We start from the raw sequence: 24,352 nt of genomic DNA, 5'->3' as shown, positions 1-24,352 counted from the left end.
TGCAAAAAGAGATCACATGATTCCGGGACACTGAAACCAACATAAATATTCATTAGTTGCCAAGCGTCTGAATTTTGATCATGTGACCATGGGGATGCTGCAATGGACGTAAGTGTGAAAAATGGTCATATGTCATTTTTTTTGGAGCCTGTAGAGTCATCCGGGTCATAGTTGTCCCAAAGGTGCTGTTCTGTTTCCCTCCCCCCAATACTCCCAGCAAAGAGTCAGTCAGAGGCCTTCTTTTCTCCTTTTATTTACATAAATAGATGTCCTGGCCACGTCTACCCACGGGCCTGCCAAGTTTCTGGAGATAACGAGGAAATTATAGATAAGGCCAGAATTACTCACGAATATATTCTTCCCTCCATTGATACAGTTTGCCCGCACAAATTCATTGCTTTGCCCAAGACAAAAAACCAGGAAGTCCCGCCTCCTATTTATAGTCTCTGCAGATGTCACTGCATGACAATTATGACTTGGCTTTATCCCAACGCCGCTTCTGCTGCGCGCGCCGGTCACGCCTGCGCAGTCTTGCATCACTCCAAAACTGTTCTTGGGGCGTTGCCAAATCAGAAGAAGGCTCCAGAGAATCAGGTCTTGCCGGCCCCTCCTCCTCCCTTTGAGTGGGTGCCAGGGAGGGAAAGGGCTCAAGAGAAGCAGGGCTTGCCAGGTCTTCTCCCTCACTTTCTGAATCATCCGAGTCCAGGAGTCCGGGTCCAGGAACCTGGGTCACAACAGGTGCTTTTTTCAGGAGGCAACTGGACTTCGTTTCTTCTTTTGAAGACGTTTTGCTTCTCATCCAAGAAACTTCTTCAGCTCTGACAGCATAGTGGGGAATGGAATGGAGTGGGGATGGGGAGTTTTTTTTGGTGGTGTTGTAATTTTGAACGATCACAAAAAGGAACCGTTGAGAACTACCTGTACTGTTCCTCCCTCTGGAATAATTCTCATTCTCCTCAGACTATGCCAAGCTGCACAACCACGTCAACATATTATTATCATTTCATGTTGTGCTGTCCATTTTAGAGGTGGGAAACTGATGATTGCAATCTGATGCTTCCAAACGTGGCATCAACTGCTTTGAAACTCAAATCTAATCAATCAATCAATCAATCAATCAGAATAGAGCAGGAAGGGACCTTGGAACCAAATATGTTGGACTACGATTTTCACTCTTGCCAAATTGCTGGTTGGGAATGATGGAGGTTGTACTCCCACCACATCTGAAGGACCTCAGATTAACCTTTGCAAAGTTTTCTAGACTTAGAAAACTTTGCAAAGGTTAATTGCACAGATTATAAAGGAGTACATGAATTACCCAGCTGTGATTACACCCATGGGGCTCTTAGCTTATATGACATGTATAGAACATAGAATAATAGAGTTGGAAGGGACCTTGGAGATCTTCTAGTCCAACCCACTGCTCAAGCAGGAGACCCTATAGTACTATTTCAGATAGGTGGCTATCCAGCCTTTTCTTAAAAGCCTCCAGTGATGAAGCACCCACAACTTCTGGAGGCAAGCTGTTCCACTGATTAATTGTCCTCACTGTTAGGAAAATTCCAGGTTGTTTCTGTCCTTGATTAGTTTCCATCCATCCATTCCATGGAATACTGCTGTCATGTCCCCCCTAGTCCTTCTTTTCTCTAGACTAGCTAAACCCAAATCCTTCAACCATTCTTCATATGTTTTAGTCTCCAGGTCTTATAATCATGTTAGTTGCTCTTCCTTGCACAGTCTCAATCATCATTTTTTAAAACCAGTTCCTTTATTTGCCATTTCTATCCCTCGTTTCTACTTGCTGAGAGTTAATCCTTAGGAAAAGGCCTGCTTTGTTAGTTTTTAGCATCCTGCTTTTGGTGCTGTCTGTGGGAGCTTCTCATCTCTCTCTCCCCAACCATTGGTTTATTTTCGTTTGGCTTCAGGAATTCTGTTGCTGAGGGAAAGCTGTTGTTCTACCTTTGAAGTGGATGAGAAACATTTTTGAAAAGTGTGATAAAAGATGACAGGACAAAGCAAGGTTTCACTGACAGCCAGAGATGAGAAATGCGATTGCATAATGTAGACATAATTTTCCTTCCAGCCAAAACTGGTGATGCTGGGCTTTGGGCTTCTTCGTCTTCTTTCTGAGGCTTCTGGATATCAGCTTGTCTAGATCTTTCTTTTAAAGATGGCTTTGTTATCATCTGAGGCTAAAACAGCATATAAAGGATGGATTTCAGAAGCTCTCAAGCCTGGATCGGAGAGCTATCTTCTGTCCACTGCTGCTTCCTTGTATTTACAGACAGCTGCCTAGGATTTTGCAAGCGGCCATCAAACTGAGCAGCTTTTGAGAGCTTGATCCTCCATGAACCCGGCTGGCCTCCTTTTAAAATCATCTCTGTGGGTTGCATCATAACGATGGGCGGCAAATCCTACTCTCTGACCATGTGCTTTTATGAAAAAGCATCTCCATTAGTTGGTTCTGACAACTTTGGCTGGCGTTCCAGCAATGGGGGAGATGTGATAAGTGCAGTGGGATGTTTTGATGTACCTCTGTTATTGTCTAAAAGAGTCCCAATGGCTATCTATCTTCCTTGGAGAAACCTTGCAGCCTCCTAATTGTTTTAGCTGTAGTTTTTCATATCTTTTCTAGCTCTTTTTATGATAAAGGGTTGGTGACTAGAACAGTCTAGCTAGCATATACTGTATGATATGATTGGATTAAGGGAATAAATATATTGACATTTTTCAGTTCTAATGATACTAAGTGTGAAATCTGTTTCACTTCTTCCCTCCCATCTATTTACTTCCTTTCCTCCTCCATCTTCCTCTCCTTTCCTCACGTCCTCTTTCCCCTTCTTTTATCTTCCTTTCCTTCTTCCCTTCCTCCCCTTCCTTTCCTCTCCTCTCCTCTCCCTCTCCTCTCCTCTCATCCCATCTCTCCTTTTATTTCCCTTCCCTTCCCCTCTCCACTTCTCTCCTTATTCTTTTATCTCCTCTCGTCTCCTGCACACTAGGTTAGCAAATTCACTGGGCTGAGCCAGGCGTGCGCTTCAAAAATTTTAGCAAGGGGTTCTCTGCCTGGTTGCTGGCTGGGTGTGGCCATGGTGGGTGTGGCCTAATCCACCTCCTGCACCATGGTGTGGGGGCGTTTTTGCCCTCCCTGGGCTCTGGAGGCCTCTCCAGGCCCCGGAGGCCCTTTGAAGGCCGGAAAACCATCTCTGGCCTTCCCAAACTTCCGGTAGGCACAAGAGGCACAAAAGTGATTTTTCAGAGAGGGGTTTCATCAATGAGCCAAACAAATTGGAAGTAGCCTTAAACCTAGAAATGCCCAGAAAAAAAATTGGAGGCAAAGTCATTACGTTAGGGGTTTTTTGGTTTTTTTGCATTAACTCATGAGGAAATGATGGCTGCAATGAATTGAAAGATGGGGAAATGAAATATCCTGAAGGAAGCAGCACTTCTGCCTGATTACAACTCTGAGTAGGAGCCTTTGCCACATTTCCTTGCAATGCTGGCTTGTAGTTCCAGGTCTGCAGGTGAAGGCTGAACGCAGGTTTCCCAGTCAGCCATTGCCCTCCTTTTGTTCTTATCCTTCAATTGCTTCAATCGTCCCTCTCTTCCCAATGAATAAGTGAATTGCACTGAACTTTCATCACAACAATGATAAACACCACAGGCCAGATATTAAAATAAATGAGCTTCTGGAACTGCAGGCACAAAGCATCCAAATTAAATCCCTCCCGGGGCATGAAGCTTTTTGAAGCTTTTGAAAAGATCTCCAAGGGAAGCCTTAATCAATGTTGCTAAGATTCTTTGACCCAACGTGGAGACTGTTCTCACCTGGGGTGCTAAACCTTCATGTGGTTGGTTTAGTTTTGCCTCAGTACCATCTCTGAAACATGATGTACTATAGGTAGTTATGACCAGGGATGAAATCCAGCTGGTTCTATCCGGCTCGGGCGAATTGGTAGCGGCGACTGCAGGAGGATCTGCCTACCCGCATGGACGTCATGACATCACTTTTTTGTGACCATGTTAATAGAATAGAATAGAATAGAATAGAATTTATTGGCCAAGTGTGATTGGACACACAAGGAATTTGTCTTATTTATTTATTTATTATTTATTTATTTATTAAATTTGTATACCGCCCTTCTCCCAAAGGACTCAGGGCGGTTCACAGCCAAGTAAAATAGACAATATATAAATACAATTAAAATACAGTTAAAAAACTTATTAAAATTGGCCACAATTAAAATTTAAAAACTAAAACCCATTTAAAACCCATAAATTTAAAAACTAACCCAGGCCAGCGCAGATAAATAGGTAAGTTTTAAGCTCATGGCGAAAGGTTCGGAGGTCCGGAAGTTGGCGAAGTCCTGGGGAGTTCGTTCCAGAGGCGGGAGCCCCACAGAAGGCCCTTCCTGGGCGTCGCCAGGCGACACTGTCGCGCCGGCGGCACCCTGAGAGTCCCTCTCTGTGAGGCGCGGGTCGGTGAGAGGTATTCGGTAGCAGCAGGCGGTCCCGTAAATAACCCGGCCCTATGCCATGGGCGCTTTAAAGGCGTTCACCAAAACCTTGAAGCGCACCGGAAGGCCACAGGCAGCCAGTGCAGCCTGCGCAGGATAGGTGTCACTCGGGAGCCACGAGGGCTCCCTCTATCACCAGCGCAGCTGCATTCTGGACTAACTGTAGCCTCCGGATGCCCCTCAAGGGAGCCCCATGTAGAGAGCATTGCAGTAATCCAGGCGAGGCGTCACAAGGCGTGAGTGACTGTGCACAAGGCATCCCGGTCTAGAAAGGCGCAACTGGCGCACCAGGCGAACCTGGTGGAAAGCTCTCCTGGAGACGGCCGTCAGGTGTTCATCAAAGACAGCCGTTCATCCAGGAGAACGCCCAAATTGCGCACCCTCTCCATCGGGGCCAATGACTCGCTCCCGACAGTCAGCCGTGGACTCAGCTGACTGTACCGGGATGCCGGCATCCACAGCCACTCTGTCTTGGAGGATTGAGCTTGAGCCTGTTTCTCCCCATCCAGACCCGTCGGCTTCCAAACACCGGGACAGCACTTGATAGCTTCATTGGGGTGGCCGGTGTGGAAAAGTACAGCTGGGTGTCATCAGCGTACAGCTGGTACCTCACACGAAACCACTGATGATCTCACCCAGCGGCTTCATATAGATGTTGAACAGAAGGCGAGAGAATCGACCCCTGCGGCACCCACAAGTGAGGCGCGCGGTGACCTCTGCCCGTCAACACCGTCTGCGACGGTCGGAGAGATAGGAGGAGAACCACCGATAGCGGTGCCTCCACTCCCAATCCCCAACCGGGCGCAGCAGGATACCATGGTCGATGGTATCGAAAGCCGCTGAGAGGTCTAATAGGACCAGGGCAGAGGAACAACCCTATCCCTGGCCCTCCAGAGATCATCCTGCTTGACCAAAGCCGTCTCAGTGCTGTAACCGGGCGGAAGCGGACTGGAGCAGGTCCAGATAGACAGTTTCCTCCAGGTGCAGGGGAAACTGATATGCCACCATACTCTCTACAACCTTCGCATGAGCGGGTTGGAGACCGGACGATAATTACCTAAAACAGCGGGTCAGGAAGGCTTCTTGAGGAGGGCCTCACCACCGCCTCTTTCAAGGCGGCGGAAGACTCCCTCCAACAAGGAAGCACTCGTAATCCCCTGGAGCCAGCCTCGTGTCACCTCCAGTGGCCAGCACCAGCCAGGAGGGCACGGGTCCAGTAAACACGTGGTGGCATTCAATCTACCCAGCAACCTGTCCATGTCCTCGGAGTCACAGGGTCAAACTCATCCCAGACAACATCACCAAGACCGCCCTCAGGCGCCCCATCCGAATCGCCACAATTTTGGTCCAGACCGTCCTTAAGCTGAGCGATTTTATCGTATAGATAACCGTTAAACTCCTCAGCACGTCCCTGCAGCGGGTCATCCCGCTCCCCTGGTGAAGGAGGAGGCGGGTCACCAAACAGGGCAGCTGGGCGGTTATCTGCCGGCGCAATGAGGAGGCGTAGCAACGCCTCGCTTCCCTCAGTGCCACTAGGTAGGTCTAGTATAGGATCTAACTAGTGTCCGATCAACCTCTGAGCGGCTGGACCTCCAGGAACTCTCTAGGCGTCTTCTCCGGCGTTTCATCCCCCTCAGCTCCTCGGAGAACCAAGGAGCCGGTTGGGATCTGCGCCGGGTCAGAGGCCGCAAAGGCATGACACGGTCTAAAGCCCCAGCCGCAGCCCGTTCCCAGGCTGCAGCTAGTTCCTCTGCCGTGCCGAGAGCCAGACCCTCAGGAAGTGGCCCAAGCTCCGTCTGAAACCTCTCCGGGTCCATCAGGCGCCTGGGACGGTACCAACGTAATGGTTCCGTCTCCCTGCGGTGTTGGGTAGCGGTCAGAAAGTCCAGGCGAAGGAGAGAGTGATCTGACCATGACAAAGGTTCAATGACTATTTCCTTTAAGTCCAGATCTCTCAACCACTGACCAGAGACAAAAATCAGGTCCAGTGTGCCTCCCCCGATGTGAGTGGGGCCATCCACTACTTGAGTCAGGTCCAAGGCCGTCATGGAAGCCAAGAACTCCCGAGCTACCGTCGATGACGAGCCAGCAGATGGCAGATTAAAGTCCCCCATGACTAAAAGTCTGGGGGTCTCCACTGCCACCCGGCAAGCACCTCTAGAAGCTCGGGCAGGGCAGCTGTCACGCAGCAAGGAGCCAGGTGCGCGACCAGCAAGCCCAACTGACATCTATGACCCCACCTCACAAGAGGATTCACACCCGGCAATCTGAGGTCCAGTGGTCTCCCTCGGCTCTAGACTCTCTTTAATAACAACCGCCACCCTCCACCCCTACCCTGGGCCTCGGCTGATGGAATGCACGGAAACCCGGTGGGCACATCTCGACCAGGGCACGCCCCTTCAGTACCCAACCAGGTCTCCGTGCGCCTATAATATCCGTGGCACCCCTGAATCAGATCATATATTAGGGGCCTTATTGGCCACGGACCGTGCGTTGCATAACATCAGGCGAAGGCCCAGGCTCTGAGAGTCTTGACCATCCGGGAAGCGGGTGAAGTCAGGGGATCGGGCACGCGATCGCCTGCATACATCGAGCGTGACCCCTTGTCGTCGATCCCCTTCCGCCATATCTGCCCCTCCCACTTACCGTGCTAATAGACTCACCCTCACACAAAGGAACACATTCCCCCCCCATAACCTCCGAACCCATTTGACAGTCGCCACGAGCATGCGCTGGAACTGGTTTCCCTCCCGACGGGCTACCCCCATCACCCGCCCTACCCCTCCCACCCCTTAAAAATACCCTATCTAAAAAACCCCAAAGGCTCTTTCTTCTCGCATGCCACCTCTGTGGGTCCCAAGACCCGTCATTGAGGCCGGCCCTTGGTAGCGATATGGGCCATTCCTGCGAGGCGGGGGCACCTCGCAGGCGCAAGAGTTCATGTACAGTGTAGCGCATAGAAAAAGTGCGAATCGACGAGGGATGCTAAGATGGTAAAATCCCAAAGTAATAAAATGGTGAATCTTCCAGCGGGAGTCCAGTTGGTAAAAGGACAGATGGAGCAGGAACCGGATAGCGATGACCGAGCAGGAACAGACAGGCCGGCAATCTCCATAGTAAGCCTATGGGGAATAGTGATGCATATGCTCTCAGTGTACATAAAAGAAAAGATACGTTCATCAAGGTACAACATTTACAACACAATTGATGGTCAATATATCTATATAAATCATAAAGATTGCCAGCAACAAGTTATAGTCATACAGTCATAAGTGGAAAGAGATTGGTGATGGGAACTATGAAACGATTCAGATTCAGTAAATAGTCTGACAGTGTTGAGGGAATTATTTGTTTAGCAGAGTGATGGCCTTCGGGAAAAAACTGTTCTTGTGTCTAGTTGTTCTGGTGTGCAGTGCTCTATAGCGTCGTTTTGAGGGTAGGAGTTGAAACAGTTTATGTCCAGGATGCGAGGGATCTGCAAATATTTTCACGGCCCTCTTCTTGATTCGTGCAGTATACAGGTCCTCAATGGAAGGCAGGTTGGTAGCAATTATTTTTCCTGCAGTTCTAATTATCCTCTGAAGTCTGTGTTTTTCTTGTTGGGTTGCAGAACCGAACCAGACAGTTATAGAGGTGCAAATGACAGACTCAATAATTCCTCTGTAGAACTGGATCAGCAGCTCCTTGGGCAGTTTGAGCTTTCTGAGTTGGTGCAGGAAGAACATTCTTTGTTGTCCTTTTTTAATGATGTTTTTGATATTAGCTGTCCATTTGAGATCTTGCGATATGATAGAACCCAGAAATTTGAAGGTTTCTACTGTTGATACTGTGTTGTCAAGTATTGTGAGAGGTGGAAGTATGGAAGGGTTTCTCCTAAAGTCTACCACCATTTCTATGGTTTTGAGTGTGTTCAGTTCCAGATTGTTTCGCATGGCGTGCTCACACTGGCGAACCAGTAGTGAAGCTAAGTGAAATTCACCCCTGCTTAGAACCACAAGAACAAAATTCCTGTTGGTAAGCAAGACATTCGTTAAGTGAATTTTGCCCCATTTTACAACCTTTCTTGCCACAGTTGTTAAGTGAATCAGTGAGTTAAGTTAGTAGCATGGTTGTTAAGTGAATCTGGCTTCCCCAATGACTTTGCTTGTCAGAAGGTCACAATTGGGGATCACATGATCCCGGTACACCGTCATAAATACATACCAGTTGCTAACCATCTGAATTTTGATCACATGACCATGGGGGTTGCTGCAACAGTTGTTAAGTGTGAAAAATAGTAATAAGTCACTTTTTTCAGTGCCGCTGTAACTTTGAATGGTCACTAAATGAATTGCTGAAAGTCAAGGACTACCTGTATAACTTGAGTAAGGCAGGGCATTTTAGTAAACCGTAATTAAAGCAAACCATGATTTATCAAGGCAATAACAGCCAGGGTTACTACAGCTGAATCACCAATGTTTTAATGGATGGAGTTGAGATGCCACCTACAGATTATCTGGCCGGGATATTTAACTATTTCGACATGGTACTTTTTGAACAATTGCATTAAATATGCCTGTCTCAGGGGACGCAGTGGCTCAGGGCCTAGGACGTTGAGCTTGTTGATCGAAAGGTCGGCAGCTCGATGGTTCGAATCCCTAGTGCTGCCGTGTAACGGGGTGAGCTCCCGTTACTTGTCCCAGCTTCTGCCAACCTAGTAGTTTCAAAAGCACATAAAAATGCAAGTAGGAAAAATAGGGACCACCTTTGGTGGGAAGGTAACAGCGTTCCGTGCGCCTTTGGCGTTGAGTCATGCCGGCCACATGACCATGGAGACGTCTTCGGACAGTGCTGGCTCTTCGGCTTTGAAACGGAGATGAGCACCGCCCCCTAGAGTTGGCAACGACTAGCACATATGTGTGAGGGGAACCTTTACCTTTACCTATGCCTGTCTCAGTTGGAGATTATGAGAGTTCTAATTAAATTAGGGAAAGCTGATTTAGCTGCAAACTGAGATGCTTGAAATTCAAGTGGAAGGGAATATCTGTAGCTCAGAATTTATTGTGGAATTTTTGGTGGTCTCTGAGCTTTCCTGTTTGCTTGCTTGCTTGCTCTCTTGCAAACTCCACACCTGCTTGCACTGAGGATGTTTCATAGCTGGGTCATGAAATATCTACAAGCAAACCATCAAGCTCAAAGCACCAAGACTTATCACTTGCTTGAAATTTTCGCTTTGCTAACTAAATGCATGAAATTTTCACTGAATAATAATCCTATTGGGAATTTGAGTTGCTATACTTTACAACTGCTGTGAAATTCTCATTGCTGGTTATGCTTCCTGCAACTGTTTACTAGTGTTTCTGGAGTTCCTTCACCCCAGATGTAGAAGTACTGTTTTGTTGTTTTAATTCTTTTATACTACTTGGGATTTCCTCCTTAATTTTAACGTTTTCCTTAACTGTTTGATATGTTACATTACGGTAGACAAAAAAACGGAGCAGGGGAATTGTAATACAAGAACCATGATGCAACACAATACTTTTGTCCAGAGATTAGCCAGAAACTAATTTTAAGGAGCTAATCTTGAGCCTAGTATTTAATTTCAGCTCCCAGACAGATCACGTGAAACACAAAAGAGACGTCTTGGTGCATATTCATGTTTATTTTTATGGCTGCGCCTAAAAAGCAGATATTTTCCATTGCATCTGCAACATTTTGTGTTGTTTTCTTAAGTTTCAAAGCAAGCTGTGCCCTAAGGGTGTGCTTGCATCTCCTTTGCCTTTGATCTGTAGACTATTTTACACTAGATTTACCATTAACTTCTTCCATTCTCCACGAATAATTTTATTGATTAACTAGCATCTGACAGATTCCTGCATGTTAAAAGTTAACACCGAGGTTCCCCCTTGAATTGAACTGGGGAATCGGGAAATGTATCTGGTTGCTGTAATACAATGACCAAGCTTCCCACCTTCTTCTGGGAAAAGTAGGTGGCTCAGAACTATTCCTTGATCAACATCAGCCTTTGAATTTGCCTTCACTTTAATCTTCAAGAGCCACACAGGGTACCTTTGATCTTTGGTCAGCCAAATACGTTGGGACTACTATTTTCATTCTTGTAGGTCTGCTGGTTGGGGATGACGAAGGGATCCCACCACATTTGAAGGACCTCAGTTTAGAAAACTTTGCAGAGGTTAATTGCCCAGATTATAAAGGAGTAAATGAATTGCCCAGCTGTGATTACACCCATGGCAACTCTTAGCTTATATGACAAATGTAGAACGTCGAATAATAAGAGTTGGAAGGGACCTTGGAGATCTTCTACTCCAACCCCTGCTTGAGCAGGAGACCCTATACCAGTGATGACTAACCTTGTTGTCATGGTGCGCGGGGGAAGTAGGGGGCGCGCCCACACCCATAATTCTATGCTCCGATGCGCCAAGGTGACCCCCCACTGCCCACGCTTTTGGCATGTGATGGCACAGTGGGCCCAATAGGCTCGCTTTTTGCTCTCCCCGGGCTCCAGAGCCTTTCTAGGAGCTTGGGGAGGGCAAAAACAGCCTTCTCCACCCCCACTTGAGGCCCTCCGGAGGCCAGAAACAGCCTGTTTCCTTACTTCCGGTGGGCCCAGAAGGCCCGAAAATCAGCTGGCCGGCATGCGCATGCATACCGGAGCTGAACTCGCGTGCCCACCAATATGACTCCGTGTGCCACCTGTGGCACGCGTGCCGTAGGTTCACCATCACGGCCCTATACCATTCCAGACAAATAGCTGTCTGTTCTGTTCTTGAAAACCACCAGTGATGGAACACCCACAACTTCTGGAGGCAAGCTGTTCCACAGGTTAATTTTTCTCACTGTCAGGACATTTCTTCTCAGTTCTAGGTTGGTCCACTCAATGATTAGTTTCCATCCATTGCTTTCTGTCCTGCCCACAGGTGCTTTGGAGAATACGTCTTCCTTGTAACAGCCCCTCTAATATTGGAAGGCAGCTATTATATCACTCCTAGTCCTTCTTTTTGTTAGACGGACATATCTGGTCCCTTCAATATAGTTTAGCCTCTAGACCTCATCTTTGCTGTCCCTCTCTGCACTCTTTCTGGGGTCTCATATCTTTTTTTGTATCGTGGTGACCAGAATTGGACACAATATTCAAGAGTGGTTTCACTTGTGCAGTATAAAGCAGAAATGTGATGATTAGGTTAGATCAATCAATCAGGAAGATTAGTTCTTTCTGTGGCAGTTGGCTGATCACAGAGTTGGTCTTTGAGAATCATCCAGTTCTTGGAAAACAATATTCCTTTGTGCTTATTAGACCAATAACCGATCACCTGCTCTGGGATTGAAAATACTTTGCTCAGAAATGCCGTCTGTCTGATGTGTTTTGTATGGGGGGAAACAAAACACCAGGATACCCTATTTCTCCCAAAATAAGACATCCCCTGATAATAAGCCCAATCGGGCTTTTGAGCGCATGGCAATAAGGCCAAGCGCTTATTTCAGGGTTCAAAAAAATATAAGAGAGGGTTTTATTTTCGGGGAAACAGAGTAGTTACAGGTGAACAATGTAGGAAGTGTTCTTCCAAAGGTAGTGAAATGTATTCCCGAAGAGCCCTGGTGGTGCAGCGGTTAGAATACAGTATTGCAGGCTGACTTTGCTGACTGCCAGTAGTTCAATTCTGACTGGCTCAAGATTGACTCAGCCTTCCATCCTTCCAAGGCTGGTAAAATGACAACCCAGATTGCTGGGGTCAATACGCTGACTTTGTAAACCACTTAGAGAGGGCTGTAAAGCACTATGAAGCAGTATATAAGTCTTAAGTGGTATTGCCAGTGCTATTATACAGTGGTACCTTGGTACTAGACTGCTTCGAAAGCCGTCAAATTGGGTACATGAAGCGTTTTGTTGTGATCATTTTATCCTGGGACTTGCTGTTTGTTTGGTACTCGATGTGCTACGATAAAAGAGGGGAATGGCTGCCGAGAATGGACAAAGCTGGGAAGATTGCTGCAAAGGAAGTGGGGAATGGTCATAGAGGATGGACAGGAAGTTGGCCATGCTGGGAAGGTCATTGACATAGGAAAAGGGACAGATAGGAAGTCCTTCCTAGTGTTGTGACCCAGGCCCAAGTAGGTAGTAGTAGACACAGTCAGTTCAAAAACAAACAGACTTTATTAGAACAACTTTATTGTCCAACCTAAATCAAAACAAATCCTTCATAACACAGTTCTTCAGTCTTATCACCAACCTTGATCTAATTAGGCAAACTGCCAAAGGCTTTTCTTGGCAAAAGTTCAAAAGCAGAAGATGCCGACAAGAAATAAATGCAGCAAGACAAGGAGCAGGGCTGTCAATGTTGTTTTCCGACAAAGAGCCCAAATGCTGTTGCTGGTCTTTTAAGCCTTATGGGAGGGGCCAATCATCTTTTGGCCCTACTCCCAAGTCATCCTCTTTGCTTTAGCTGCTCTTGCCTTTTGGCAGCTCTTCTCATGCGCGCACAAGGAACAGGCTCCTCCTGTTCCTCTGCATCACTGCTGTCAGCCTCTGGAGGCTCTGGAGTCTGCATATCACTCCCAGATGGCCCTGGCCCTACCTCTGCCTCCGACGCAGAGCCCTCATCCAAGGCTTCCCCAGCCTCCAGGACTAGCCCATGTTCTTCCTCAGCCTCATAGCTGTCCGACTCCATTGCCAGCTCCGCAGGTTGCTGGCAGACCACAACACCCTGTGGAAGCAAAAGGTCATGTGGTAAGTCACTTCGATTGTTTGGCACATGTAATTTTTAATACTTGTTTCACTTCCCGAAACCAATTAACGACAAGTACCGAAGTACCACTTAGTTTACAAACTCATTAAAGGGCATCCTCCTTTTGGGGAAGAACATGAAAATCCAGAACAGTCGATCTTTCTCAAAGCATAAAAGAGCAAAAGATTCACGTCAATATGTAGAACTGCTTTCCTTAGCAAGAAAAGCCGAATGATTTTTGCAGTCTCTTTTCAACATACCTTTTTCTAGTCCAACACCTTTCCAAAGACTTTTGAGTACTGTTTTTAAATAAACACTGCTGCAGGCCACCTGGCGCCTGGCAGAAACACAGGGAGTTCGAAGTAGAATTATCTTTTCAAAAAGAAAACGACAAGAAGTCCTGCTCATAATGACAGTTGCATTTTTCTCCACGGTCACGTCATCAAAAGTTGAATGCTTGGCAACTGGCCTGCATTTATGACAATGGCAGTATCCCAGGGTCATGTGTGGTCCCTATTTGTAACCTTCCCAGCTGTCTTCGATAAGCAAGATCAATGAGGGAAGCCAGATTCACTTAACGACCCCATGATTCATTTAACAACTGCAGCAATTTGAGCAGTTTTGAAAGGGTTATGTATTTATTGTCGATTACCAACGATCATTTTTTAAAAAATAATATCAACCGTGGTTTCATTTTTTAACAAAGAAGACTTCCCTAGAGTGATTCTGAGGAGTTCATGGGTGTTTTTATACTGTTTTATCAGCAGCAGATTGCAAATGTTTTATAACTTGCTGTCTTTTGGAATGCTTTATTAACTTTCCCAGGGATCTCCATGCACCAACTGGGCCCAACTTTGCTTAGCTTTTGAAGCCCAGCCAAAGTCATCCAGGTCTGCTACCTTATTTAAGTAAAGACAGGGGTGAGCTTCAAAAATCTCAGTAAGGGGTTCGCTGCCCCATTGCTGGATGGGCATCCTACACCAAGGGGGGAGCGCGTTTTTCACCCTCCCCTGGCTCCGGAGGATTTCCTGGAGCCTCTAGGATGGTGAAAATGGCTGCCCCTCCAGCCCTGCGGAACTTCTGGGAGGCCCATTTTTCACCCTCCCAGAGCCTCTGTGCGAGCCCTGTACTTACCTGGGATCCAAAATCGGCCGCGTGGAGACTCCTGGGTGGGGCGGGGAGGGGTGGGCAGGGGTGGGGAGGGCCAGCCAGGCATGGGATTTGGGGGTTTGCCGAACTGGGTAGAATCCTAGCTAGAGGATTGCCTGAACCTGTGCAAACCTCCAGCAGCCCACCCCTGAGTAAAGGTACTCATGATTCATGTCCCCCCACCTATTTTTTAGACTATACAGACCCAACTATCTGGCTGTTTGAGCAAAGATAGGGAAGTGGTCGCTAAATTTTCCTGGGATTTTTTGACTTCCAGTCTAGTCTCAGCTCTGCTATACTGTGACTCTATTCATATTCCAATCATATCCAGTCCTGTGTAGCAATAGCAGTAACACTTAGACTCTTAAACCGCTTCCCAGTGCTTTACAGCCCTCTCTAAGTGGTTTACAGACTCACCCTATTGCCCCCAATCATCTGAGTCCTCATTTTATTGACCTCAGAAGGATGGAAGGCTGAGCCAACCTGGTGAAATTTGAACTGCCAAATTGCAGGCAGCTGGCAGTCAGCAGAAGTAGCCTGCAGTACTGCATTCTAACCACTGCGCCACCATGTAGCATTTAAGTTCAGTGAATAATAGAGTTTTTTTGTTTGTTTGTTTGTTTACATTTATACCCCGCCCTTCTCCGAAGAGTTCAAAGGGACCTTGGAGGTCTTCTAATCCAGCCCCCTGCTTGAGCAGGAGATCCTATACCATTTCAGACAAATGGCTGTCCAGTCTCTTCTTAAAAGCCTCCCGTGATGGAGCACCCACAACTCCTGAGAACAAGTCATTCTATTGATTAATTGTTCTGTCATGAAAATTCTCCTTAGTCCTAGGTTGCTTCTCTCCTTGATGAGTTTTCATCCATTGCTTCTCGTCCTGCCCCCAGGTGCTTTGGAAAATAGCTTGACTCCCTCTTCTTTGTGGCAGTCTTCAAATATTGGAAGACCGCTATCATGTCATCCCTGGTCCTTCTTTTCATTAAACTAAACATAAACCTGTAACATTGTTGGATAAATCTTCTGGAGACTGGAGTTGAAGGCATTTTGGTAAATGATAATCCAGTGTGCTCTCTGTAGCCAATTGTATTTGTGAATAAAATTGTTGAAAGAAATGTCCTTCTGGGTTCAGTTCCAAGTAGGGAAAAAGACACTGGAATCATGGTGGCTGTTTGGAAAGATGGTTTTAATGGTGGACAGGATCACATGCCTTGATGATGTTGGGTGAAGAAAAAAAGGGAAGAGATGCTGAGAGTGCCTGAGTTTTATACCCTCTTTGGGCTTTTGAATTTGAGCTTATTCTGATTGGTTGTCAGACTCCCATTGGTTGTCAGACTCCCATGGGGCCATGCAGGGGCAACTCTGTAGGCTGTGTTTTGAGTCCAAGTTTGGCTGAGCCTTGCTGGGTAATATAATCTTCCCAGGTGCCATGTGGTGAGTTCTGTTGCTAAATGGGTAGAGGGCTAATCCTACCTTTGTTGGATCTTGGGTGAGGGCATTTGCCTATGAATAGACCTAGCTATCTCTTTATCTCTTAAGTGTGGACCAGTAGTGGGTTGTTTCTGGTTCACCCCGGTTCGGGAGAACTGGTAGCGGCTCCGTCCACCTGCCCAGACGTTATCAAAAACGCTCTGCGATAGCGAACCGGTAGTGCTGGGATTTGAAACCCACTAATGGCGGAGACATCTGCTGTGGGCTATTGAGGATGGTGGGGGCTATTAAGAGTGAGTCTGTTTCCTGCCTAAAAAAAGTCATGTTTCTCCATTTCTCATCCAGGGAAGTATAATATTCTGCCTTTTTAATATTTCCTAAAATATTTCATTTTTCTAGGAGAGGGGTGGGTGCTAACTTCCTACAAAACGATGCCAAAAAACTTACAGATGTTCCACCCACCCGCCGCACACACGCTTCAAAAAAGAGACTGTTGTTTTTTATCTGCAATCAGGATGTGTTGAAGTCCACCACTTCAAGAGATATCTTAGGTTGGGTTTTTTTGTTTTTTTAGTACTTTGAAGAATGGCATTTTAAGGCAAGAAATGCCTGGATTTTTTTCTGTCTCTGAGACTCATTAGGAAAATCAGAGTAAAATGGGGTTGGTGGAGAAGAAATTCAATGGTAAAGGATAAAGAGCTGCAGTTTCTCAGGAAAGCTAATTAACCTTCTGTCCTTCAAAGGAAAGTGAACGGAGGCAAGATGTCTCCTGGAAGACATTTGAAATCCTTTCGCTGATCTTTAAATGCCACGAATTTAGCACACTTTAGCCTGTGCTGGGGAATTAGCATAAGTGGGGGGGAAAGCCAGGCGGGAAGAGGGGTGGGATTGTCTGAGAATCTTTTTGTTTCCTTGAAAAGGAAGAGGACATTCTTTTTATACTAATGACTTCAAAGAGTGTCAGGGCCAACTTAAAAGTGTTCCTTAAATATTGAACCTGCAGTGATAAATATCAATATTCTATAGATGGCAGTTAAGCCCACATCAGCTTTGTGAGATTCCGTTCATTCTCCTAGAGAAATTGGCTTCCTTTTTTTATTCCACCTTTCCTCCGATGAATTTCGGGTAAGGGTATGTATGGATTGTTGCCTATGCCTTTATCTGCAAAACAGCATTGTGTAGTCGAACATAATTGGACCGAAATGCTTTTATGTTGTTTTCCTTTGGATATGACTCCCTTATTAAAATGGGTTCCAAGGGAGGGAAAAAAATTAAAGGATGTCTCTATGTGAATTGATACAATATCAGGGTACAGGGAAATATATATAGGTAGTCCTCACTTTATGACCACAATTGGAACCAGCAACATTACTAAGTGACACAGTCATTAAGTGAGACTTCACGTGGCTCCATCGAGCTTATGATGTCAGTTGAGTGAATCACCAGAGGTTGTTAAGCAAGATAGAGTTTCCTGCTTGAGCAGGGGGTTGGACTAGAAGACCTCCAAGGTCCTTTCCGGCTCTGTTATTCTGTTAATACAGGCAGTCCTCGACTTATGTCCACGATTGAGTCCACAATTTTGTTGTTAAGTGAGATATTTGTTAAATGAGTGTTTCTCCATTTTACGACCTTTCTTGCCATGGTTGTTAAGCGAGTCACTGCCGTGGATAAATTAGTAATACGGTTGTTAAGGGAATCTGGTTTTCCCATCGACTTTGCTTGACAGAAGATCACAAAAGGGGATCGCATGACCCCGGGACACTACAATGGTCATAAATGCAAGTCAGTTCTCAGGCGTCTGGTTTTGATCACATGGCCATGGGGATTCTGCAATGGTTTTAGGTGTGGAAAGCGGCCACAAGTCACTTTTTCCAGTGCTGTTGTAACTTGGAACGGTCACTAAATGAACTATTGTAAGTTAAGGATTAGCTGGATGTCGTGTGTTCTTGACATGCAGTTTTACTGCTGGTGTCTCCATTGACTTGTCGTGAGCTGGCTGTGGAGGGTGCAAATGGCAATCACGTGGGGACGCGGCAACAGTTGTAAAACACCCACCCGTTGCAAAGGGCCCGAATGTCGATGACATAGAATAGAATAGAATAGAATAGAATTTTATTGGCCAAGTGTGATTGGACACACAAGGAATTTGTCTTGGTGCATATGCTCTCAGTGTACATAAAAGAAAAGATACGTTCATCAAGGTACAACAGTTACAACACAATTGATGATCAATATATCAATATAAATCATAAGGATTGCCAGCAACAAGTTATAGTCTTACAGTCATAAGTGGAAAGAGATTGGTGATGGGAACGATGAAACGATTAATAGTAGTGCAGATTCAGTAAATAGTCTGACAGTGTTGAGGGAATTATTTGTTTAGCAGAGTGATGGCCTTCGGGAAAAAACTGTTCTTGTGTCTAGTTGTTCTGGTGTGCAGGACTCTATAGCGTCGTTTTGAGGGTAGGAGTTGAAACAGTTTATGTCCAGGATGCGAGGGATCTGCAAATATTTTCACGGCCCTCTTCTTGATTCGTGCAGTATACAGGTCCTCAATGGAAGGCAAGTTGGTAGCAATTATTTTTTCTGCAGTTCTAATTATCCTCTGAAGTCTGTGTTTTTCTTGTTGGGTTGCAGAACCGAACCAGACAGTTATAGAGGTGCAAATGACAGACTCAATAATTCCTCTGTAGAATTGGATCAGCAGCTCCTTGGGCAGTTTGAGCTTACTGAGTTGGCGCAGAAAGAACATTCTTTGTTGTCCTTTTTTAATGATGTTTTTGATGTTAGCTGTCCATTTGAGATCTTGCGATATGATAGATATGACTTTGAGGATTCTGAAATATCCATAAGTGCAAGGCCTTGCGTCGTTAAAACTTCATATGGTTGCTAGACAGAGGAGTTTTAAAGCGAGGACTGCATTGCATTGCATTGCATTGCATTGGCATCCTTCAGTCTCAAAAGACTATGGTATTGTGCTCTGGAAAGAGATCCTAAAACAGCCTCTAGTGTGGCTAAAAAGGCCAATTCGAGAGTGGCCATCCCTTCCACACTGAGGGCAGATACATTCTGTCCCCTGCCCAGCCCCCAGATTTCGCTGGTTCTGGGACTGCCTCTTCGCCTCAGCCTGCCGAACAAGTGTCTCTTCGAATTGGAGAAGGTCATGCTGCGTCTTTAGCCTCCAAGCTGAACAATCGGAGGTCAGGAGCGAGGACTACCTCTAAATAAAAATACACGCGTGCAAGGATATTTGGGGGAATAAAAAGGATTTTTACTAGGTGAGATATGGAGCCTAGGTGAGATATCGTTCATGAGCAGAGGTGGGTTTCGCATAATTTTACCACCGGTTCGCCGCACAGCGAAAATGTGTGAGAGAGACCGCCTTCCACGCATGCAGTGTGCTCACGCATGTGGCTTGCATACATAACATAACATAACATAACGTCAGAGTTGGAAGGGACCTTGGAGGCCTTCTAGTCCAACCCCCTGCTCAGGCAGGAAACCCTACACCATCTCACTCAGATGGTTATCCAACATTTTCTTAAAAATTTCCAGTGTTGGAGCATTCACAACTTCTGAAGGCAAGTCGTTCCACTTATTAATTGTTCTAACTGTCAGGAAATTTCTCCTTAATTCTAAGTTGCTTCTTTCATGTACGTGGCTTAGAAAATGTGGCTAAATAGGACAGCATAGCGCCAGGGCGGGTGGGTGGCCACCCGCAGTTTGCCGCTACCAGTTTGTCGGAACCGATTTGAACCGGCTGAATACCACCACAGTTCATGAGTGCATTCTAGGAGTAAGTACTGTATATAGCTTTTCAGAGAAATGTTTGGAGATCTCCAGTTGTCCAGCCAGGGGTGAAATATAAAATTTGTTACTATTAGTTCTGTGGGCGTGGCTTGGTGGGGGGGGGGAATGTGACAGGGTGGGCATGGCCAACTTTTTTTTTTTTAACTTTTAAAAGCATTTTTTTCTACAACCTCTTTGGCTGAAGAGGTTTTAAAGGGTTCTGACGATCCCAGCTGAGCCGTGCGATCATCAGAGGTGTTTTTTTTTTTACTTTTAAAAGCATTTTTTTGGCCAAAGAAAGAAAGAAAGATGCCTTGAGTCACCAAAGGCGAGTAGGCAGCACTATAAATTTTCTAAATAAATAAATAAAAATACAACACAGCTGTTGCAGTTGTATCAAGAAGATTCCGGAAACAATTGCACCTTAAGGGCAAAGATAAACCAGAAGTGGCCTCTGATGATCGCACGGCTCAGCTGGGGCGGGGTGGGGTGGGGGAGGGATTTTTGCTACCGGTTCTTCGAACCACCCACCACCATGGCTACCGGATCGGGTGATCTGGTCCGAATCGGGAGCATTTCACCCCTGCATCCAGGTCATAGTTACCTCAGAAATGCTTCTTCAAAAGACAACTGGACTGTTTTTTTCCTTGAGGAAGAAGAACAAAGCATTTTGTTTCTCATCCAAGAAAATTAATCAGTTGTGATGGGAGGTGGGGAGGGATGGAGGATAGGCACTGACACTGGAGGCTGGGTGCTTGAGGATGGAAGGATAGGTTCTGACCGGATTGGGGTAGGTGGGTGGAATAATTGTATTTCTTTGTAGTCATCTGTGAGAGCTCTGGAGGCCACTTCTGGTTTATCTTTGCCCTTAAGGTGCAATTGTTTCCGGAATCTTCTTGGTACAACTGCAAGAGCTGTGTTGTATTTTTATTTATTTATTTAGAAAACTTATAATGCCGCCTACTCGCCTTTGGTGACTCAAGGCATCTTTCTTCCTTCCTTCCTTCCTTCTTTCCTTCCTTCCTTCCTTCCTTCCTTCCTTCCTTCCTTCCTCCCTCCCTCCCTCCTTTCTCTTTCTTTTTTCTTCCTCCCTTCCTCCGTCCTTTCTCCTTTCTTTCTTTCTTTCTTTCTTTCTTCCTTCCTCCTCCCTCCTCCCTCCTTTCTCTTTCTTTTTCTTCCTTCCTTCCTTCCTTCCTTCCTCCTCCTCCCTCCTCCTCCCTCCTCCTTTCTCTTCTTTTTCTTCCTCCCTCCTCCGTCCTTTCTCCTTTCTTTCTTTTTTTCTTCCTTCCTTCCTTCCTTCCTTCCTCCCTCCCTCCCTCCCTCCCTCCCTCCTTTCTCTTTCTTTTTTTCTTCCTCCCTCCCTCCATCCTTTCTCCTTTCTTTCTTTTTTTCTTTCTTTCTTCCTTCCTTCCTTCCTTCCTTCCTCCCTCCCACCCTCCCGCCCTCCCTCTTTATTTTTTTAGTAAATAATTGAAAGTGGCAAACACACACAATGCAATGTCCTCCTCCTATTTTCCCCACAACAACAACAACAACAACAACAACAACAACAACAACAACTCTGTGAGGTGGGTTGGGCTGAGAGAGAGTGACTGGCTCAAAGATACCCAGACGGCTTTCATGCATAAGGTGGAACTAAATCTCACCAGGCCCTGGTGCAGGGGTCTCCAACCTTGTCAACTTTAAGACTTGTGGACTTCAACTCCCAGAATTCTGAGAGTTGAAATCCACAAGTCTTAAAGTTGACAAGTTTGGAGACCTCTGCCCTGGTGGTTGGCCCAAGAATGCAGCGATCTTTCATGCCTAAGGCAGGTCTAGAACTCACAATCACTTGGTGATTAGGCCAAAGTCACCCAGCTGTCTTTCATGTCTAAGGCAGGACTAGAACTCACAGATTCTAGCTTGGTGCCTTAACTAGGCCAAAGTGGCTCTCAAATTAGTTCAGGTAGTCCTCGATTTATGACCACAACTGTGCACAGAATTTGTTGCTACCTGAGAAATACGTTAAATGAGCCTTGCCACATTTTATGACCTTTCTCGCCACCTTTGTTCAGTGAATCACTGCAGTTGTTCAATTAGTAACACGGTTGTTAAGTGAATCTAGCTTCCCTGTTGACTTTGCTTGTCAGAAGGTCGCAAAAGGGGATCACATGACCCTGGGACACTGCAACCGTCATAAATATGAATCAGTTGCCAGGCATCCGCATGTAAACCATGCGACCACGGGGATGGTGCAATGGTCAGAAGTATGAAAAATGGTCAGAAGTTCCTTGGAACAGCCACTAAATGAACTGTTGTAAGTCGAGGATTACCTGTATCCCCACTGCGGCCTTTACTGGCAAAGAGCCCCTTGTTTATTTGATTTATATCCTAGCTTTTCTGCATAGAAGCCACTCACTGAATTTCCACTGCAGAATGAATGGAAGTGAGGGACACCAAGGGATAGAGCAAATTACGTAATGCAGACAACGTGAATCACAGCCAAGAAGGGCTTTCTTTTTTACTGGAAGTTCAAATTATGTGCTGCATTACACATTTTGTTCTCTCCTCAGGCTGGTGGCTGAACAACCTAAACTTGGAAACCGTGCAATTTGATGAACAAAACAGCTTGATATTTTGTACTTCAATTTAGAATAGAATAGAATAGATTTTTTTTTTTAATTGGCCAAGTGTGATTGGACACAGAAGGAATTTGTCTTGGTGCATAGGCTCTCAGTGTACATAAAAGAACATAAAAGATACGTTCATCGAGAATCATAAGGTACAGCACTTAATGATAGTCATAGGGTGCAAATAAGCACTCAGGAAACAATCAATATCAATATAAATCGTAAGGATACAAGCAACAAGGTTACAGTCATACAGTCATAAGTGGAAGGGGATGGGTGATGGGAATTAAAAGAATTAAAAAACACATTTAAAAATGTAATTCCAGACACAACCATCATGCCCAACACCCGGTTTAACTGGTGTTTTTTTTAACTGAATAAGATGATGGGTCAACTTATAGATCGACGACAGATTTCCACATTGGTAAAATCTTTTATGTAATATAGTATTTTTTTAAAAAAATACTGTAGTAAGGAGAAACTTTCTGACAGTGAGAACAATTGATGGAATAGCTTCCCCCCTGGAGATGTGGGTGCTTCATCCAGGGGTGGGCTTCAAAATTTTTTAGCAAGGGATTCTCTGCCGGGTTGCTGGGTGGGCGTGGCCAGAGTGGGCGTGGCCTAGTCGGCCTCCTGCATCACAGCAGGGGTGCATGCGTTTTTGCCGTCCCCGGGCTCCGGAGGCTTGACTCGAGACTCTGGGAGGGCAAAAACGACCTCTTCAGGCCTTCCCGAACTTCCAGTAGGCTCATTTTTCACCTTCCCTGAGCCTCCACACATGCCCTGCACTTATGCATCCAAAACGAGTCATGTGGGGACTTCTGGGAGGGGAGGGGCAGGGTGGGTGGGGCCAGCCAGGAGTGGGATTTAGGGGTTCTCCGAACTGCACAGAATCTTAGCTAACCTCTGCGAACCCCCAGCAGCCCATCCCAGCTCCATCTCTGGAGGTTTTCAGGAAAAGATTGGACAACCATTTGTCTGAAGTGGTATAGGGCAGTGATGGCTAACCTTTTTGCCATTATGTGCCAGGAGACAGGGGGGCGGGGGGAGGTCACGCACGCATGCCCACACCCATAATTCTATGTGCCCCGCCCCCACGCATGTGCCCCCCCACTCCTGGCACATGATGGCCCGGTAGGCCCGTTTTTCTCTCTCACCTGGCTCCAAAGCCTCTCTGTGAGTCTGGGGAGGGCGAAAACGGCCTTTCCCACCCTCCTGCAGGTCTTCCGGAGGCCGGAAACTGCCCGTTTGCCAACTTCCAGCTGGTCAGAAAGGCTCTAGAGGCTGGGGACAACAAAAAAGTCACTTCCTGTCCAACCGGAAGTTGGCAAATGGCCAGTTTCTGGTTTCCAGAGGTCCTATGGGGGATGGAAAAGGCTGTTTTTGCCCTCCCCAGACTCCTAGAGAGGCTCTGGAGCCAGGTGAGAGAGAAAAACTGGCCTTCCCCAACCCTCCCCTACCTCTAGTGGGGCTAGAAGGCCCGAAAATCAACTGGCCGGTGTACTCCAGAACTGAGCTCGTGTGCCCATTGATATGGCTACGCATCGCCATCACGGGTATAGGGTCTCTTCCTTGAGTAAACGGTTGGATTAGAAGACCTCCGAAGTCCCTTCTAGCCCTATGATTCTGTGTTCTCTTATTGGCACCAAATGGGAGGATGAAGCATTGATTAACTCTTTATCAACTCGCGCCACTTGCTATTCCCAAATGTGGCATTTAGAACTACCTTATAGAGAAATCCAGGCCCAGTTCTTACTCAAAGGTCAGCATTTAGTTACCCTTTTGAAAGTTTTGCAAAGGGCAATTTGGAAGCACCTGCTCTCATTAAATGGATCGATTTTGGGGCTGGGATTCTCAGGAGTGTCTATTCCCCCAGACGCTTTTTTTAAAAAACCTCTCCACTCTGCCCGCCGTAATCTATTTTTACCGGCAGGAATACCCGGTCACAAATAGCTCATGAGATTAGGTCTCTGTTTCTGTCTGCAAGTGAACAGCTCATGTCTGACTTCCATTGATTGATAAGGAGGCTTTTGTTGTCAGATATTTCTATAAGAGTTTTTCAGCACATTTTTGTGCTGAAAACGCCCTCGGCTTATACTGGTCTATCTGACTTATACTGAGTTTTGTTTTTTTAAGC

Source organism: Ahaetulla prasina, chromosome 2, assembly GCF_028640845.1.
Source record: "Ahaetulla prasina isolate Xishuangbanna chromosome 2, ASM2864084v1, whole genome shotgun sequence".
NCBI lineage: Eukaryota > Metazoa > Chordata > Lepidosauria > Squamata > Colubridae > Ahaetulla > Ahaetulla prasina.
Note: the sequence above shows the minus strand (reverse complement) of the source record.